The sequence below is a fragment of the Vicia villosa genome, linkage group LG1, assembly GCF_029867415.1.
Source record: "Vicia villosa cultivar HV-30 ecotype Madison, WI linkage group LG1, Vvil1.0, whole genome shotgun sequence".
NCBI classification, from domain to species: Eukaryota; Viridiplantae; Streptophyta; class Magnoliopsida; order Fabales; family Fabaceae; genus Vicia; species Vicia villosa.
The window spans coordinates 232,943,944-232,965,324 of record NC_081180.1 but is presented as its reverse complement, the minus strand read 5'-3'; positions in this window follow the sequence as shown (position 1 = coordinate 232,965,324).

Sequence of the window (21,381 nt, the reverse complement as noted above, 5' to 3'; positions counted from 1 at the left end):
CTACAGAGATCTGAACCGGGCAAGCCCCAAAGATGATTTCCCTTTACCACACATCGATGTACTAGTTGGCAATACCGCACAATGCAAGGTATTCTCCTTTATGGACGGATTCTCAGGGTACAATCAAATCAAGATGGCACCCGAAGACATGGAAAAAACAACCTTCACAACACCCTGGGGAACCTTTTGTTACAAAGTAATGCCCTTTGGTCTGAAAAACGCAGGAGCAACCTATCAACGTGCAATGGTAGCGCTATTTCATGATATGATTCATCAAGAAATAGAGGTGTATGTCGATGACATGATTGCAAAATCCAACACCGAGGAAGAACATCTGGGTCATTTACACAAGTTGTTTGACAGACTCAAGAAATACAAGTTGCGACTGAACCCAAATAAGTGTACCTTTGGAGTAAGATCCGGCAAACTCTTAGGTTTCATCGTCAGCAGCAAAGGTATTGAGGTTGATCCCGCCAAGGTTAAAGCCATTCAAGAAATGCCTATACCTCGTACCGAGAAACAAGTCAGAGGATTCTTGGGACGTCTAAATTACATCGCCCGATTTATTGCCCACATGACTACTACTTGTGTGCCGATCTTCAAACTGTTGAAGAAAGATCAAGTGGAAAGGTGGAATGACAAATGCCAGTTAGCCTTTGACAAAATCAAAGAATATCTCCAAAAACCTCCAATCTTGTTGCCACCTGTGGAAGGCAGACCTCTGATAATGTACCTAACTGTGTTAGAAGACTCAATGGGGTGTGTACTAGGACAACATGACGAATCCGGCCGAAAGGAGCACGCAATCTACTATCTTAGCAAAAAGTTTACCGATTGTGAAACAAGATACTCACTACTCGAAAAAACTTGTTGTGCCTTAGCTTGGGCGGCTCGCCGACTAAGACAGTACATGCTAAATCACACCACTTTCCTAATCTCCAAGATGGATCCCATCAAATACGTGTTCGAAAAACCTGCTCTCTCTGGAAGAATAGCGAGATCGCAAATGATCTTAACAGAATATGACATTCAATACACTTCACAAAAAGCAATCAAAGGAAGTGTGGTAGCTGATCATCTGGCTCATCAAGCAGAGGATGATTATCAAGCATTGAACTTTGACTTCCCAGACGAAGACATTATGCTAGTCAATGACTACAAACAACCAGGACCAGAAGAAGGACCCGAGCCAGGATCCCGGTGGACTATGGTTTTTGACGGAGCTTCTAATGCACTTGGCAATGGCATCGGAGCTGTGATCATTTCCCCTGCAGGAGGTCATACACCATTCACTGCCAGGTTATGCTTCAATTGCACTAACAATATAGCCGAATACGAAGCATGTATTCTGGGTCTTAAAGCTGCAATCGATCTAAGAATCAAATTCCTGGAAGTCTACGAAGACTCGGCCTTGGTAATCTACCAAGTCAAAGGGGAATGGGACACGAAGCACCCGAATCTAATTCCTTACAAAGAATATGTGCTGAGTTTGATTCCTTACTTCGAAGAAATCACTTTCGAACACATCCCACGCGAGGAAAATCAACTAGCTGATGCTTTAACTACCATGTCATCCATGTTCAAAGTCAGGTGGGACAACGAGGCGCCTATGATCACCATTTACAGGCAAGATGAACCATCCTATTGCAATGAGATCAATACCGAAGGAACAGAAGAAAAACCATGGTTCCATGAAGTAAAAAGATATCTCGAAGCTCAGGAGTACCCTGAAGGGGCATCCATTAACGACAGAAAGTTTCTAAGGAGATTTTCTGCCAAATTCTTCCTAAGCAATGGAACCCTATACAAACGCAACCATGACTCGACTTTACTTCGCTGTGTAAACAAGAAGGAAGCAGAACAGATCATGAAAGAAATACACAATGGTGCCTTCGGTACTCATTCTAGTGGACATACAATGGCTAAAAAGATCCTGAGAGCAGGTTATTACTGGTCTACCATGGAAACAGACTGCCATCATCACTCCCGAACATGTCACAAATGCCAGATATACGCTAACAAAGTACATGTACCTCCATTTCCATTAAGCGTCCTGACGGCTCCTTGGCCTTTTGCAATGTGGGGTATTGATATGATTGGAGAAATCAAACCTACTGCCTCCAACAGACATGGCTTTATCCTGGTCGCTATTGACTACTTCACAAAGTGGGTAGAAGCAGCTTCATTTGCTTCTGTTACCAAGAATGTGGTGGCCCGGTTCATCAAATACAATCTCATTTGTCGGTACGGCATCCCTGAACGGATTATCACGGACAATGGCACAAATCTAAACAACAGAATGATTACTGAACTTTGCACACAGTTCAAGATCAAACATCATAATTCTTCTCCATATCGACCAAAGATGAACGGCGCGGTGGAAGCTGCCAACAAGAACATCAAGAAAATCATACAAAAAATGACAGTAACCTACAAAGACTGGCATGAGATGTTACCTTTTGCTCTTCATGGTTATCGCACATCTGCGCGTACTTCAACAGGGGCAACTCCATTCTCCTTAGTCTATGGTATGGAGGCAGTTCTTCCAATTGAAATTCAGATTCCTTCCCTAAGGATTATGAAAGAAGCCAATCTAGACGAAGACGATTGGATTCAAACACGGTTGGACCAGATAAACTTGATTGATGAGAAAAGGCTCGCAGCTATTTGTCATGGTCAGCTATACCAAAAGCGTATGATCAAAGCCTTCAACAAAAAAGTCAAAAGTCAAGTATACCAAACTGGTGGCTTGGTTGTCAAACGCATCATCTTACCACAAGGTGATCCCAGAGGCAAATGGACTCCCACCTACGAGGGACCATTCATAATCAAGAAAATATTCTCCGGCGGAGCCATGTTGCTTACCACCATGGATGGCGAGGATTTCCCACACCCTGTGAATGCTGACATAGTCAAAAAATACTTCGCTTAAAAAGAAAAAAACAGCTCGCTAAGTTGAAAACCTGAAAGGGCAACTTAGGCAAAAAAAATGAGCGTCTCGGTGGATTGAAAACCCGAAAGGGCGGTCCAGGCAAAAATTAGAGACTAAACAAATACTATCCCAGTAGGCTGAAAACCTGAAAGGGCAGCCTAGGCAAAAGTTAGGGAATGAAGCATACAACTATGTTCCGTTCAGCTGCCTACTCACCATCAAGATTCAACACCTCAAAGACACCGATCAGTCCAATCACTTTCTTCCAACAAGTGAGGGATGAGATGCTCGAAGACAGATTGGCAATAGCAGAATTGAAACTTGACTGGATTGTTTTCACATAGCTATTTATCTTTATAAATATTTTCCAAAACTTTCTGACAATTTCCTACTTCTAGGATTGTTGTCTCCCTGTGCTAACCAGCCTATCATGGCTCTTTTTCAAAAATCAATGCAGCTTAGGCTCAAAAATCACTATTTTCACTTTTTCTGTTTTGAATACGTAAACGTCCCAGTGATAATTCTGAATGAACATGCGCATTTGAATATGATTGATGTTTACCAGGAAAAACAGGAATAGCATTCAGGAAATGTCCCAATTATCTGGACATCATTCCATCAGAAGAAAATCCCCAAGAGAAGCGCATTTCTCAGCAAATTCCTCAAAAAGATTTTCTCTTCAAAAGAAGTCTTATCCCCCAGCAGGGTTGTTCCAGATTACTATCTTCAGAAGGTATGATCCCCGCACCCGGACTTGGTCAGATAGTGCATCGGAGGATTATGCATCTTCCTCATTCCCATTTGAAAGGGCATCAGAACTTCCAGCTACCTTTCATTCCCAAGTGATAGTCAAAGGTCCTTCAACAGAGTACCATGGTTCTCAAAGAATTTCCCCAGCCGAGGGTACTCAAACAAGACAAAAGATCATCAACAATCACAATATAGTCATATCCAGATGACTGACGGAAATTTATTTTCCCAAAATAGAAACTTGACATCACACATTCATATTCACATTCATACATTCACACATTCATACATTCATACATCATACATCATACATTCATACATCATACATCATACATCATACATCATGCCTCATGCACATATTCATACACAACATCACATGCATATTTCTCCGGGAATATCTCACATTTACATGCATCATAAACATTGCATATCACTAACTTGATTTTTCAGGTAGACGGATATCTTCAACAAAGATGTTCTCAATCACATGCAGTGTTCACCTGAATTCCATGAACGGTTCTCTCAGATATAATCAAGTCGAAGATTCATTCTGATCACTTACCAACTCAAAAACAGACATTGCAGATCAAAGTCGATACCTCAGACGGTTCCAGAACGATCTAACATCGCAGATCTAAAGTTGATACCTCAGACGGTTCCAGAACGATCTAACATTGCAGATCTAAAGTTGATACCTCAGACGGTTCCAGAACGATCTAACATCGCAGATCTAAAGTTGATACCTCAGACGGTTCCAGAACGATCTAACATTGCAGATCTAAAGTTGATACCTCAGACGGTTCCAGAACGATCTAACATCGCAGATCTAAAGTTGATACCTCAGACGGTTCCAGAACGATCTAACATTGCAGATCTAAAGTTGATACCTCAGACGGTTCCAGAACGATCTAACATTGAAGATCTAAAGTCGATACCTCAGATGGTTCAAGAATGATCTAACATCAAAGATCTAAAGCTGATACCTCAAACGGTTCCACAATGATCAACTTTCAAAATCTAAAGCAGAAAAAACTTTGGACAAGTTCCGTAGCAATCATCCTCCAAGACTTAAAGCGGTAACCTTGGACGGTTCCGAAACAGTTAACACAAAGACTTTCAAATCCTTCATCAAGATATAATCAATGGATTCATTCTGATGAACAAACCATCAACCCATTTACCAGGTGGCATCTGAAAGCCCATCTCAGGAAATGTTTCAATCTGCCAACAACATTTCGCAGACGATATTCAAATGCAACTTCCAACATCTCTTCTGATCAAGGTAAGTGCAAATTTTCAGGGCATCTAAATATTCAATCATCTTCTACCTTCAGATTTCAGACAATCTCTTCAGGTTTAAGAAGATTGAATAGGGGCAACTGTTATACCCCAAAATTTGCCCGCATCTTTTTTCAAGAAAGCTCCAATCTGAAAATTAAGAGTCTCATATAATCATGGATTTTTATTTCAACAAATATCCTGACATATGAAATACTTAGTTTTTTAGAATTTTTCTTATACAGTAATTTGGCTTGCAGTTGAATTTATTCTTACGCAAACGCCAAATACTGTTTATTACTTCACACATGCTATTTATTTATTTACAGATAAATAGTACTGACACAATTGGTACAGAGTTAAATCTTTTTGCAGGCGCAGAATCAGGAAACTCAGACTGTACTGGTAACAGTCAGTTGACAGCCAAACTGCTGGCAGTACAATTCTCAGTGTTTTGTACCATCAATCAAATCAATCTTTCACAATTCAAAATTCCAAGATTTTTGTTCTAGAAGTCTTCTGAATATCACACGATTAGCAGAGACTCAACACTGCACAAAAATCAGGTACGCTTAACTGTCTCCTACACAAACAGTCCCTGACTAGGGTTTTCTTGTTTTTACAGGAGAAACAAGTTTTTGAGACCTCAAATGGATTTCATGCACATCCATATATCTCAAAGTACCATCATACAAATTTTCAAACTTCAATTCACTCAGACGCACCGTCAGCAGCTCAAACAGTCAACAGACGACCCGTTTGACCAAAAAAGTCAACAGACAGTCAAAAATGATTTTTTTTGTCAAAGTCCATATTTTGTCAAAGGATTCATCATTTGATCATTGGATGATCATAATTCATCAAGGAAAGATCAAAAATCAACAAAACCCTAAGATTCAAAATTAGGGTTTTTACCTGAAAAGTCAACTCAACTTTGACTGGTCATAACTCTCTCATCCTTCATCCAAAAAATTCAAACCAAAGCTCATTTTGAAGGAAATTCAATTATATTTCAAATGCAATTGATCCCATGGTCATTGCATTCACCATTTGAAAAATATGACCAAAGACATTACAAGTCATTTTCAAATTCAACAAAAAGACACTTTTTTCAAAAGGACACACAAGGAGCATCAAAAATCATTTTGACATGAGACAAAAGGCATTGGTTAGAGGACTCTTTGAGGTTTCGAAAAAGTGCAAGATCTCCTTCATATGACAAAAATTGAGGGATTTACACCTTGTTGAAGTTGGCTAAATTTTGGGAAAATGCATGAAATCAACATTGCTCAAAAATGTATTTTTTCCAAATGGGGCCAAGTTTTCATGGTTCAAACATAATTTCCATAATATTATGGGCCTCCCACGACCAAGACAAGGCCCACACCTTTTTTTATCCATTTTTTGCTTAATTTTATCTTATTTTAAGATTAAATTAAAAGGAAAATGAATGGATAATGGGTAGCTTACAATCCAAGCATGACTCACCCAAGGAATCTCTGATTTTCTGCAGAGAATTGAAGAGCAAGGCAAGAGCATTGAAGAGAAGAAGACTTGGTCAATAATTCAAAGGTTTTTAATATAAAAAATCAAGAATTCCACAAAGGCAACTAGATGCTTCTTGGCTTCAATTCTAAGCACAACATAGTCTATATAAAGGCTATAACACTTCACAATCAAAGAAGACAGAAATCAGAGCCATTCTTATGCTTGTACCATGCTTGTAACCACTTAAACTTTTCAAAGAAATTTCAAACTCGAATTTTTAATTTCAGTCAATTTCAATACAAACTAAGCATTCAAACATCATCTCTGAGCTTCACTGAAACTATTCCAATCAATTGCAAGTCTTAAACCTCACTGAATCGAGCTACACAGGTCACGATTTGCTCAAACTAAAACTAACTTGTATCTCATAACACAAGCATATCTAGCACGATGTAGACATATATTTGAACTTGGTGTGGTGTGTAGATCATTTCTGGAACTTTAATTGAGTTATAGACGCTTACACACGAAGTTACCATTCTAGGGTTCATAATCTCAAAATTAGGGCTTTCTGAAATAGGCAAAATTAGAGGATCTAAGTGGTACCATTGAGTTCGTATGGATCAGACGAGTTGAATGGAGAGGTCGCGCCAAATTTATTTTTAGGTTTACCCCTATTCGTTATTTTGCAGGTCTGAAGCTCATCAATTACAGCGCTCTTTTCATAAAAGCGCTGTAAAAGGTCCTAGCGAGAGGTTGAAGATGATGAGGTGTCCCTACCTCATTGGACAGCCAGCGCGCGCGTTCTTTTGAATTTTCCACTAATCCAGTGCTTTGCAGGTGTATTGATGGCCATGTGTCTCAATATCTGAGCCTTCAGATTCACTTTCCAGCTCATCCAACGCACCTGACACGCCAGTCCATACCATGGACTCTCCAATCAACCACATCTGATTAGTATCCTTTTATTTTCTATTTTATTTTAATTTTCTTTGCAAAATTAATTAAAAATAGTTTTAAAAATCTAAAAAATACACAAAAAATATTTTTAGACTTCTAAAATAATATATTATTTTCTGAAATAAAAATATTTTATTTTTCTTCAAAATTTCAATATTTGCATAATTAATTAGTATATATTTATATATTTGCTTTTTAATTATTCTAACCAATCAAAAAATCATAAAAAAAATTGTTCTTTATATAAAATATTCTTTATATATTATAAACTAATTTTGTACATATTTTGAATAATTTTCTCTTTGAGTTTTAATTATTTGTATAATTATTTGTATAATTATGTATTAATTAGCTTAATCAATTTCAAAAATTCCAAAAAAATTAGTTTTGTTTTAAAATTAATTGACAAATATTTTGTACATATTCTAAACTTAATTTCTAGGTTTAAATCTATTTTCATCTTTTTTCTTCATTTTAATTTAATTAATCATGCATTAATTATAATTAAAATCAATCATAAAAAATCCAAAAATATGCCTTTTATTTTTCTTGCAATTTAAATTCCTAGATAAATGTATAGGATGTCAAATTCATGTAAATAGGCTAGTTTACATTTCCTGCACAATCGATGTAATAGCGTAGATTTACTTTCCGCACTTTACATTTCCGCATTTTAATTTCCAGCAAATATAAACTGCGTGTATGTCAAAGATAAAATTGAACCGTTAGATCACTAACTCCAAAAGATAAAATATCTGAATTCAAACACAAATCACACTTGCACCTCTTAAGGTAATCCCTTCTCATTCTTTTCAAAATCAAAGTCAAATTCTACTGTTTCGAGTACAAAATCGAACCTTTTGTTTATATCCGGTGAAAGGATAGATTTTTAAAGGAAATAGGATAAAGACCTTACAACTCAGGGTAGACCTCCTAGTTTGCTTGCTCAAATCAAAACAAACAAAATTCTCATACACTGTTGTTTTCTCAAAACTTTTCAAAAGGACAATACTTTGTATACATCCAAACACGGATCATTACAAAGTTAATGTTCTTTTCAAAACATCTTTCGAAAGATAAACAAACATTTTGTATACATCCGCACAAGGATCATTACAAATTCAATTTACAAAGGTATTTGAAACCACATATGAGCATTCTAAAGCAATTGAAAAGTAATCGAAAAACAAGTGAGCTAAGCAAACTTAAGAGCCCATGGATAACCATGGATACAAAGGGTGCTAACACCTTCCCTTTGTATAACCTACCCCCTTACCCAAAATTTCTTAAAGGTCTTTTTTCTGTTTCTTTTATAAACCTTTCCTTAATTGGATAAAATAAAAGGTTGGTGGCGACTCTGTGAATTTTCAAAAAAATGCGAAAGCATAAGCGATAAAAAAGAGTCAGTTCACGTATCTCTCCCGCTCATAGGTATGGCCCGAAAAAAACGGAGGTCCACAAAGTGATTCGAGAAACCTTATTCCCCAGCAGAGCTGTTCAAGATCACTATCCCCAGAAGGCATGATCCTCCACACCAAGGTTTGATCAAATAGTGCATTGGAGGATTACACATCTTTCTTATTCCCTTTCAAAGGGCATCAAAATCAGAACTTTCAAATTACCTTCATCCTCAAGCGGTAGTCAAAGATCCCTCAACAGAGTACCCTGGTCCGTAAGGAAGTTCCCCAACTGAGTGTACTCGAACAAGATAGCAAAGATCATCAACGATCACAATGCCTTCATTTCCAAAATAACAAACAGGGATTTATTTTCCCAACCAGAAGTTTGATACGCTCTAAACTACATAAGTCATGTCCATACATCATACATCATACGCATATTCATACATAGCATATAATGTTTCATGACAAACACATACATAACATGCACGATTCTCATTTAGTTTAAGAATCTCAACATATACATTACATGCATCATGACATGGCATGTCGCTAACTTGATTTTTTTCAGGTGGACGAATATCCTCAACAAAGTTGTTCTCAATCACATGCAATATTCTCCTGGATTTTATTCAGACAAGCATTCCTCTCAGATATAATCAAACCAAATATTCATTCTGAAGAGCTCTCTTTTTCCAAATCACTTATCCACTCTAAACAAGCAAAGCAGATATGGTCTAATGGTGACTCATTCTGACGCTTCCAGACTATACTACAGTCGAATAAACAACTTCAAATCCTTCAGATCTAAGTCGATACCTTGGACGGTTCCTAAATGATCTACCTTCATATCTAAGTCGATACCTTGGACGATTCCTTAGTGATCTACCTTCAAGATCTAAAGCGGATACCTCATACGGTTCCACAACGATCAACCTTCAAAGATCTAAAGTGGATACCTCAGGCGGTTTCACATAGATCAACTTTCAAAATCTAAAGCGGAAAAACTTTCGACAAGTTCCGTAACGATCAGCCTCCAAGATTTAAAGCGGTAACCTCGGACGGTTCCGTAACGGTCAACGCAAAGGTTTTCAAATCCTTCATCAAGATATAATCAAAGGATTCATTCTGATGAAAAAACCATTAACACATTCGATAGATGGCATCTGAAAGCCCATCTCCGGTAATGTTTTGATCTGCCAACGACATTTCTCAGACAACATTCAATGCAAATTCCAGCATCACTTCTGGTGGAGGTAAGTACAAATTTCAAGGTATCTAAATATTCAATCATCTTCTACCTTCAGATTCCAATTGGTCTCTTCAGGTTTAAGAAGATTGAATAGGGGCAACTGTTATACCCCAAAATTTGCCCTCATCTTTTTCAGGAAGAAGGCAACAGATTTCTGTCTAAAAATTGGGAGTTTCATATAATCTTGGATTTTATTTCATAAATATCCTGGATTTTATGAATACTCGGTTTTTAGAATATTTCTTATACGGTATTTTGGTTCGCTGTTGAATTTATTCTTACACAAACGCCAAGTACTGTTTATCACTTCACACACGCTGTTTATTTGAGATTTATTAGCAGATAAATAGTACTGACGCAGTTGGTACATAATTAAATTTTTGCAGGCGCAGAGTCCGGGAGTTCAGACTGTACTGGTAACAATTAATTTATTATTAGTTTTTTTTCCCACTAATTTTTGTACTATATTATTATTTTCAAAATCTCTTCCTTTATTTTCAAATCTCTTCCTTTCTTTTCAAATCTCTTTCTTTCAAATCAAATCCTAACTTTATTCCATACATCTCTCTTTTCAAACCCTACCATACACTTTCTTTCAAATCCTACTGCCACTCAAATTTTCCTTTTTTGTACGGTATCACTTCATTCCCCAACGTCTCTATCCTTCTTTTCACTCTATAAATACCCCTCATTTTTTCCACAAATTCTCACATCAAATTTCACTCATTTCTCAAACTTCTATCTCATAATTATTTTCTTTTCTTCCCCGGCAAAAATGGCAAAATGGATGGATACGTTTTTTCTTATGGTCATCACTGTTTTGGTGGTGATCATGTCCTTTTTCTGTCTGCATAGTCCTGAAAAATGCGGACCTGGAATGCTTACACTACCGTTCATCTATATGTTGTTATTTATGGCATGGGTTTTTAATCGTCATTCTTAAAGTTTGTCGTATCTTTCGCTTTCAAATAATGTACCGTTCATTATATTTGTCGTACTGTTCATTATATTATGTAACATTTGTACTGTCAGTATTAAATGTCGTACTATCTGTCATACTGTAGTTTAATTATCAAGATAATATTATGTGTGTTTATTGCTAGTTAAATATTTATTTTTCTATGCATTAAATATTTTTCAAGATTATTATCGGTAATTTCGTTCGCGTACGGTATATTTTATTTATTTATTATGTTTTGTGTTTTTCTAACAACTCAGGTAAATAAATTTTCACCATTAACACAACAACAAAAAAACAAAAAGAAAAAATTAACTTTAACTGTTAAGTTTTCACTTTAAATGTTATGTTAATTCCCGGACAGCTACTTAACAGTCAAACCCGCTGACAGCACGGTTTTCCGTGTTTTGTATCATCATTCAAATCACTCTTTTGCATTTCAAAATTTCAAGATTTTTGTTCCAGAAGTCTTCTGATAATCACATGATCAGCAGAGACTCAACACTGCACAAAAATCAGGTACGCTTAACTATCTCCTACACAAACAGTCCCTAACTAGGGTTTTTGTTTTTTTTTCTTCAGGAGAACAAGTTTTTTGAGACCTCAAATGGATTTCATGGATCTCCATATGTCTCAAAGTACCACCAGACAAATTTTCAAACTTCGATTCGCTCGGACGCACAGTCAGCAGCTCAAGCAGTCAACAAACGACCAGTTTGACCGAAAAGTCAACAGACAGTCAAAAATGAATTTTTTTGTCAACATCCATATTTTGTCAAAAGATTCATCATTTGATCAATGGTTGATCATAATTCATCAAGAGAATATCAGAAATCAACAAAACCCTAAGTTTCAAAATTAGGGTTTTCTCCTAAAAAGTCAACTGAACTTTGACCGGCCATAACTCTCTCCTCGTTCATTCAAAAAATTCCAACCCAAGCTCATTTTGAAGGAAATTCAATTATCTTTCAAATGCAATTGATCTCATGGTCATTGGATTCATCATTTGGAAAATATGAGCTCAGACATTACAGGTCATTTTCAAAGTCAACAAAAAGTAGTTTTTTGTCAAAGGCCATAACATCAAGATAACTTCTCCAAATGCAAAAAAGTTTCCAAGGTAGCTTGTAGAGGACATCTTGAGGTTTCTAAAAAGTACAAGAACTCCTTCATATGATCAAAATTGAGGGAGATATGCCTTGTTGAAGTTGGCTATTTTTTGGGAAAATGCATGAAACCAACATTGATCAAAAAATTTTTTTTTTTCAAAAGAGGCCAAGCATTCATGATCCAAACATGTTTATAATGATGTTAAAGGGCTCCCATGACCAACATTAGTCCCATGACATTTTTGTTTCTTTTTAATTTAATTTTATTACATTTAAAATTAAATTAAGAAAGAAATGGTTCAAGACAATTATCCAAGGCTTTTGTCCTTAGCATGAGTCACCAAGGTGGCTTAACTTCTGCAACAAAGAGATTGTACAGTAGGCCTAGAGCAAGAGGTTGAAGAAAAATGAAGCCATGGTCAAGAATTCAAAGCTTTATATATTAAAAAATTCAAAAGTTCAAAAGCCATCAATAATTGTTAGCTTAAGATTTAAGCACTCTTGTTGCTCATATAATGCTTAGCATACTTCAGTAGAAGGAGAGACACAAATTCAGAACAAAAACTCTTGCTTGTATCACTCTTGAATCAACTTGAAATTTTCAAAGAAATTTGAATTTCGAATTTTTAGTTTAAGTCATTTTCAATCCAAACTAAACACTCAAACACGATCTCTAAGCATCACTGAACCTATCCAAATCAGTTTCAAGCTTTGAAACTCACGGAATCGAGCACTATAGCTCACGGTTTGCTCAAACTAAAACCTACCAAAATATAATCATACATGCATGTTTAACAAGATGTAAACATTTATTTGAGTTTAGTTTGATGTTCTGATCATTTCTGGAAGTTTAATTGAGGTTTGGATGCTTGTACACGAAATTGCCATTCTAGGGTTCTTGAGCTCCATTTTAGGATTATTCGATTTAGGCAAAATTAGAAGAAACTAAGGGCATATTTGAACTCAGGGGATGATTTTGAGTCGAACCATGGTCTCCTAATTAGTTTATATTGCTTGTGTAAAGTTTTGGTTGTTTGTAAGTCTTGTAGCTACGGACAAAACCGTCACTAAAGGCTTTACCTACAGTTGCAGAGCTTTAGCCACGGAAGAGAGGAAGAAGATGATTAGGTGTCCTCATCTCATTGGCTAGTTTGCGCGTGTGTGGATTTTAAAATTCAGACGGACTCTGTGCTTGCCATCCACGCATTTGCCATGTGCCCTCAACATCTGAACCATCAGATCAACTTACCAGCTCATCCAACGCTTATAACACGCAAGTCCATACCATAGACCTTCAGCCAACCACACTTGATCACTAATTATATATTTTCCATTTTATTTTACTTTCTTTGCAAAATTAATTTAAAATAGTTTTAAAAATAAAAAAAATACAATAAAAATATTTTTAGGTTGATAAAATAATATATTATTTTTTGACACAAAAATATTTTATTTTCTTCATAATTGAAATATTTTGTTTAATTAATTAGATAATATTGTTATATTTATCTTTTACTTATTTCTAACCTATCAAAAAATCAGAAAAAATATTTTCTTTTTATTAAATCAAGTTTATATATTATAAACTAATTTTGTACATATTTAGAATATTTTTCTCTTTAAGTTTAATTTATGTGTATAATTATTTGTATAATTATATGTTAATTAGCTTAATAATTTCCAAAAATAATTTCAAAAATCCCAAAAAAATTAATTTTATTTTAAAATTAATTGACACACAATTTGGACATATTTTAGACTTAATATTTTTTTAGGTTTAAATTTTATCTCTAATTCCTAACCTTTTAATTAAATTAATTATGCATTAATTTTAATTAAAATCAACCATCAAAAAATCCAAAAAAACACTTCCTTTTATCTTATTGCAATTTAAATTCATAGATAAGTGTATAGGTTGTCAAATTCATGTAAATAGCGTAGTTTACATTTCTCGCACAATCGATGTAATAACGTAGATTTATTTTCCGCATTTTACATTCCCGCACTTTAATTTCTGTACATATAAAACTGCGTGTATGTCAAAGATAATAACTGAAGCGCTAGATCACTAATTTCAAAGACAAAAATATCTGAAAATAAAACACAATCACACTTGCACCTCTTAGGGTAATCCCTCTGTTACTCCTTCCAAAATCAATTCTACTGTTTCAAATGCAATTCAAATAATTTCTTTCTGTATCCAGTCAAAGAAAATTTTCTAAAAGAAAATAGGAAAGGACCTTATAAACTTAGGGTAGATCTCCTAATTGCTTGCTCAAATCAAACAAAACAACAAATGTTTCACATATCACTGTTTTTCCAAAACAAAACTTTCAAAAAGACAACACTTTGTATATATCCAAACAAGGATCATTGCGAAGTTAAAAATCTTTTTTCAAAACATCTTTCGAAAGATAAAACACTTTGTATACATCCGCACAAGGATCATTACAAAGTTAATTTACAAAGGTATTTAAAACCACATACAAGCATTTCAAAGCAAGACAAATGATTCAAACAAGTGAGCTAAGCAATTAAGAGCCCATGGATAACCATGGATACAAAGGGGTGCTAACACCTTCCCTTTGTATAACCTACCCCCGAACCCAAAATCTATTAAAGGTCTTTTTCTGTTTCTTTTATAAACCTTTCCTTAATTGAATAAAATAAAATTCGGTGGCGACTCTCTGATTTTCAAAACTCAAAAAAATAAAAGAAGAGTCAGTTCGTATCCCACGAAAAAAACCGAGGACGACACTCATTTATCGAGATGTCTCGCTTACAAGAGGCAAAAGACATCATCTTCTATGACAAGTGCTGAAGAACATGTTGGCTCTCCTATAGTTGTCAAGTTTGACCAAGAAGCTATTCGAAGAGCAATGGTTAAGATGTTCATTAACATGGAGATTCCTTTTCGGAAGGTTGAACACGAGTCTTTTCATGAATTTATGAGTCTCGCTTCACCAAGATTTCAGATGTGTTCGCGCACAACATTGGCACGTGATCTCTTGAAATTATGGGACACAAAAAGAATGATTTTGAAAGATTTTATCTCTATGAATTGTCGAAGAGTTTGTCTCACCACCGATATGTGGACTTCTTGTTTAAAAGTTGAGCTATATGTGTGTGACGGCCCATTTCATTAACAATAATTGGAACTTACAGAAGAAGATCTTAACTTTTTGTCAAGTCACAAGTCATATAGGGGATGCTATTTGTGAAACAATGGAGATGTGTTTGAAGAGATGGGGTTTAAACCGCGTTCTTAGTTTGACGATTGATAATGATTCATCTAATGATGTTGGGGTTGAACGTCTCAAGAGAAGGCTTTTGTCCAAGAATAGTTTAGTTATGAGCGGAAAAAAATTTCATATGAGGTGTTGCGCACACATATTGAACTTAATTGTGAAAGAAGGTTTGAAAGACATTGATGCTTTTGTTTATAGAGTTCGTCATGTTGTTTGGTATGCTAGATCTTCTCCCGCGAGGCTTTCTAAATTCAAGGCATGTATTGAGACTCGTTGGAATTCAATTTACTTGATGTTAATATCCGCATAAAAACATGAAAGAACTTTTGAAGAATTAGGTTACCAAAATAAAAGGTATGTGAATTAATTTTGCAATATTTATGATAGTATTTTATGTTTGTGTAATATACTTTCTGCAATTTGAATGCTTAATGAATGTGTTGGTTTGTGTTGATTGGAAAGGGATGAGGGAGTATTGTTTTTTTACTATAGGAAGATAATTCTTAGGGATGATTGGTACTGATTGTTGGTTTTTAAATTTGCTATTGATTTGTGAGCTCTTTGGTTAGCATTAACAGAATCTGATTCATATTATGCGACTGAATTTTAAGGTTTCATTAAACATAAGCCTTATGTCGCACGCTCGCGAAAATGAACAGAGTCGCCACCAATATATTTATCCCAAAGAGGGAAAGGAATATCAGAAAACCTGGAATAAAGAATGGATAAGAGAAGGTCTTGCGACCAAGGATCGGGTAAGAAGTCGGTTACGCAAGGGGAAGGTATTAGCACCCCTCACGTCTGTGGTACTCCACAGGATCCACTTATGTTTGTTCTATTCTAAGGGTGTATAAATCTAAAGCTTAATGCTAAGGGAATTCATGCAAATGAAAGAAAAGAAACACGGGGAAAAAAAGGTTTATAAATAGTTGTGCTCGCTTAGGCCCCGCAACCTAATGCCTACGTATCCTTTTCAGGAATCAGAGCGCCGTAGTTTGGCTCTTTAGTTTTTGTTTGTTTTTGTGTTTTTTAGTTGAACAGTTACATTTGCACTCCGCTGCTCGACCTCTAGAGTCTTAAGCTGGGAATGGAGCGGAAATAACGTGTCCGATTAGGAGAAAGAATGCCCTGAAGGCAAAGGGAAAGAATGCCTCGGAGGCAAGAGAGAGAAAAGAGATGATTGGTTTGTATTTTTTAGGTGTAATTCCATGATGAACAAAACCCAATACAAGGCTTCGCTCCACTTCATTACTTTGTTTAGGTCTGAGCCTTTATTAAGTGTTTTAGATGTTTTTGATTGGTGATTTTTAAGGGGAATTAATCTGCGAGTTGAATCACATAAAAGTGTATAATGGTAGAGAAACAGATTAGGGAATAAATCCCACTCATTTCTCTACATAGTGATCGAGAAACGGATTAGGGAATGGATCCCTCTCATTTCTCTCCCACTAAGTGGTTGAGAAACAGATTAGGGAATAAATCCCACTCATTTCTCTCCCACTTTTAGTGAAGTGTGATCTGCCTCTTCCTTTATTACATGTTTTAATGTTGAAAAGAAAAAGGAAAGGAAAACTAGCCTAAAATGAAGTAACTAGCCTAAGTGTTTAAAAGGGAATTTCTAGATCCTAATGTTATCATGGTTTCTACCTAAAGTTAGGAATTAAAGAGACATGAAAATAAAGTCACATTTGGAAGTCATAAGTAAGATACATGATTATACAAAATAGTACAAAAGCATGATTCAAAATATAGTACAAAAATTGGATTAAGAGGACTATTTATTTTTATGATTTTTATAATGCAAAAACAAGGATTCTAATCAAGCAAAAGAATTAAAATACAAGCCTAAACTAATATTTTTGTGATTATTTTTTATGTGTCAAAATTGTATTAAGGTCTAAGAATTAATAAGAGAAAAATTAGCATTTATCACCTAAAGAAAATTGTTAGAAATCTAATTAAACCTAAATTAAGATGCAATGGAAACAGGGGGTGACAAATTGAAATTAGTGGTGTGAATAACAAGTGTCGGGCCCAGGGTGTTGGCCCTGCAAGATCTTTTTTTGTTACAGATTTTCTCTAGCCAAAAATGGCAGTGACGGGCCACAGGGGGTAAAGGATTAGCGAATCAGGCCCATAGCTTGTCTTTAATTTTTTTATTGTTTTTGTTCAGCAAAAATGGTGTGGGCTCAGAGCAAATCGTGACCATGGCCCAAGAGTTTTCTATTTAGCTTGACAGCATTTTTATAAAGAAATATGGGCCAGTGGGGGTGCAGAAAACGATCTGGCCCAAGATTCATTTTATTGTTATATAAAAAAAAAGAAAAAATGATTAAATAAATAAAATATCATAAAAGGAACAGATTGGGATTAGGGTTACCGGATACGACGAATCAGCTTCCTATTCTTCTTCGTGAGCGAACAGCGATGACGAACTGAAGCTTTTCTCCGATCAAAATCCGACACACCACCGTGATGAAAACCTACATCGACAAACTCCTTTCTCGGCCTCACTCTCCTTCGCCTCCTACTTCTTTGTTCACCTCCCTTTATCCAAACGGAGAAATGAATTCAACGCGACGGAGCAAGGCGAAATAAACGCAACAGAGAAGTTGTAGAGGTCTTTGACTCTGGTAAACTCAATTTCTTATGTTCACAACTGCTTCTTCTTCTTCTTTGTTAGTTTTGATTTCTGTGTATTGAGAGTAAATAGAGAGCGAGAGATGTTGAGGGCGATGATTGATGGAGTTTTTAACTCAAGCTCGATTGCAGCTTCAACGTGAAGTTCCAGTGGCTTTTGTTTGCAGAGCGTATAGTGCAGGTTTTGAGAGATTGAAGATGAAGGTGGGAGTATGTGTGTAATGGCGAAGATATCTGTTATAATTGGTTTTCTCTTTTCTTGTTTTTCTGCAGGTTGAAAATTACACGAAGGTGATGAATTGGTGGTTGAAGATGAAGATTGAGGAGAGTGAATGAGATAGAATGAAGATGAATGAATCAAGAGAGATTGAGAAGTGAAGTGAAGGATGAAGATGGTAGTGAGAAGTGAAGAAGGTGATTGAAGAAGGTGAGGATCAAAAATGGTGGAGCTTCTGAATTGGTGGTGGTTCTGGTTTTATAGAAGTGGAGGAGATTGAATCTGAGGTAAATTCTCTTCCCCAAAAATCTTTCTGTTATCTTCTGTTAGTTCTGTTATGGTTAGTTAGGATTGTTAGGATTGGTTAGTTATGAAGTGGTTAGGTTAGTTAAGAATGGTTAGGATCCTGTTATTGACAGTTGGTTTTCTGTTATGACTTGGTTGAAATTTTGTTAGGTAGTAACTGAATTCTGTTAGAAGATTAAAGAAAAGGCAGGTTAGTTGAATCAGTTGGGAAACTCTGTTTTTTTTTTCTGTTATTGATGTTTGAAGTAATGGTGAACTATGAGCATGTATGGGTTCTGATATGTGTGGCTGGTTATGGATGTATGCATTTGTTTCTTATGCAGAACTGGAGTTAAGGCTTATATACTTTGCTGGTATTTTGTTTTTGCTTAGTGCTGAACCCTTTTTTTATATGCAGAGTGCCGGCTGCGGGTCCTTTTACAATTTGCAGCAGAGTTGTTCGAATTGGCAGCAAAGGTGTTGAATTATGCAGAGTGCTAAAAGGGTTAATGCAGGGCTGCGGGTTTTGTGTAGTGTGGAGTTGCGGTTCCTTTTGAATATAGACATGACGTAAAGATTGGTGTGAGCAAAGTTATGAAGCTGAAGTAGCAACGACTTGACGAGAACGAACCAAAGCATACTTGAAAACAAGATAGGGCTAGTGACTCTGGTTAACTTAGATTAAAAATGTGTTTGTAGCCCTTTTTTGTACATGTAACAAATGGCAGACATGATTTGTAGGTGATAGAGATTTGTACTTAATAATTTGAACTTGAATGATGAATGTACTTGAAACACTATTGCATTTGAATGATTAAAAAGCTCCTTCTGTTTGAAAATCGTGAAATGAATCTTTGTAGAAAACTCTTGGTGTAATAATGAATAAATATCAAAATCCATGGATGAACTAGCTAAGGAAGAAATAAACTTGTTTGATTTCCACTTGAATTTTGATCTTGTCTTGAATGAAATGCTTCTCCATAATATTGTCTCAATTGGTCCTCACTTCTCAATGAATCCCAAATTAACTCTCCTTTGAAGTAACAAGTATATGATAAAAACCAAGAATTGTATTAAAATGAATGAAGAAGTCAATCCTCTATATTGTAGCACTCATATTTCAATCTACCACCACTATAATACTTTGAAGAAATCCTTGAAGAAGAATTAGTCTCGAAGTATATAACCAGTGAAACTTTAATGATTTAAGATTTTTGATTCCAATGCCAATGGTTGTTTAATGATGCATGATTTTATTGATGACCTAAGATGTAAATGAATGAGAAATGTAAGTCAATTAAAAATAATTAGATGGGCAAATTTTGGGGTGCAACACCTTATAGCTTGGATTGTGTTGAGAAATTTTAAGGTTAGCAGTTTGTTTATTCTGTGTGTTTAGATCATATCCTTATAGGCCACCTTACACATCAATTTTGTCTGTGAATTAGGCCTGAAATTCAAGTTCAGTTTAACTAGATTGTTTACTTCCTGTCAAGTTCAGTTTGCCTAAAAGATACAGCCTGATTCTACCACATTTAACTCCAGTGGATTATCACGGAGTTCCTACATTTTTACTAAAAACTTTTTCATCTTAGTGGGGGTGGGGGTGGTTCATCTGTTATTTTCTTTACTTTTTTTGCGTAGCTTTAAGTGTGGTGTTTTTTTCTTGTTTTTATTACTTTTAGTAGTGGAACGTTTGTCATACCCCAAATTTGTCCTACCCTTATTTATCTGGCTTAAAATCCATATGCATACATCATTTAGGTCATGGCCCAATTCACGCATTCATATCATGGTCACTATTTCAAGGAGGAGCTCCTGACGCAAAGAACTTCCGATTAAATATAAAGGTCCGAGGTCTGGCCTTAGGGCATTATTCTTCTGAGAGCACCCTTGAATCAAGGTTTCCTCACCTTCAAGTCAGAACGTTGGTTAGAAAATACGAACCTACTGTTCACCTGATTATTCCAAATTAGGGTTTCTTGACCAAAGTCAACACAGTTGACTTTTTGGTCAAAACATTGATCAAGAGCTGATTTTATGAGAAAAGACGGTATGATGACCGTGTGGAGGCGTTCAGTTGATTTCCATTTGGTTAGAAGTTGATTAATCGGGATTTCTTTAAGATCGGAGAAAAATCAGAACAGTTGACTTTTAGTCAAAATCAAGGTCAATTGTCAAATATTGACTTTTGGTGGAAAATCAGTCAAGGAAAGTCAATGGAATAAATAAAATCAAGAATTTCTCAAAATTGCCCAAAATAGAAAATTAGTTGATTTATGAAGCGCCAAAAGTGGAAAGGAAAAATACTTAGAAAAATATTTGAGGATTTGGAGTTGGTTGACTAGCTCACTTCATGGCTAATTTATACGTGGATAATGGCAAAATCTTAAAATAAGGTCAACATAAAAGTTGTTCAACTCATGGCATACTACAACTTTGTAGTTCAGAGTTTTTCCATTTGAATCATGGTTGAAAAGATACAAAGCTGAAAAGATTGAAAATCCCATTAAAGGAGAGTTCTACACTTAGAAATTTTTTGACATTTTTGGCATGATGATCAGTCAACTTCAAGCATACTTTTCACCTAGATCCAAAATTCAATTTAAAACAAATTCAACAACAAAGTTGTTTATTTCATATGAATCTACAACTTTGTAGTTGGAGGTTTTCTCATTTGAATTCTAGATAAAGAGATATGGATGAGAGAAGTTGGGTGTTCATAGTTGTTGAAACCAAAGTTGCATGATAGATTTCCAGGTCATGACCAGGCATTGTATCAAACATGTGGCGTGCCAAATTCCAGCTTGATTTTAGAGATATACACGTGAGCTATTGATGGAATCTTGGTATGCATATGTTCC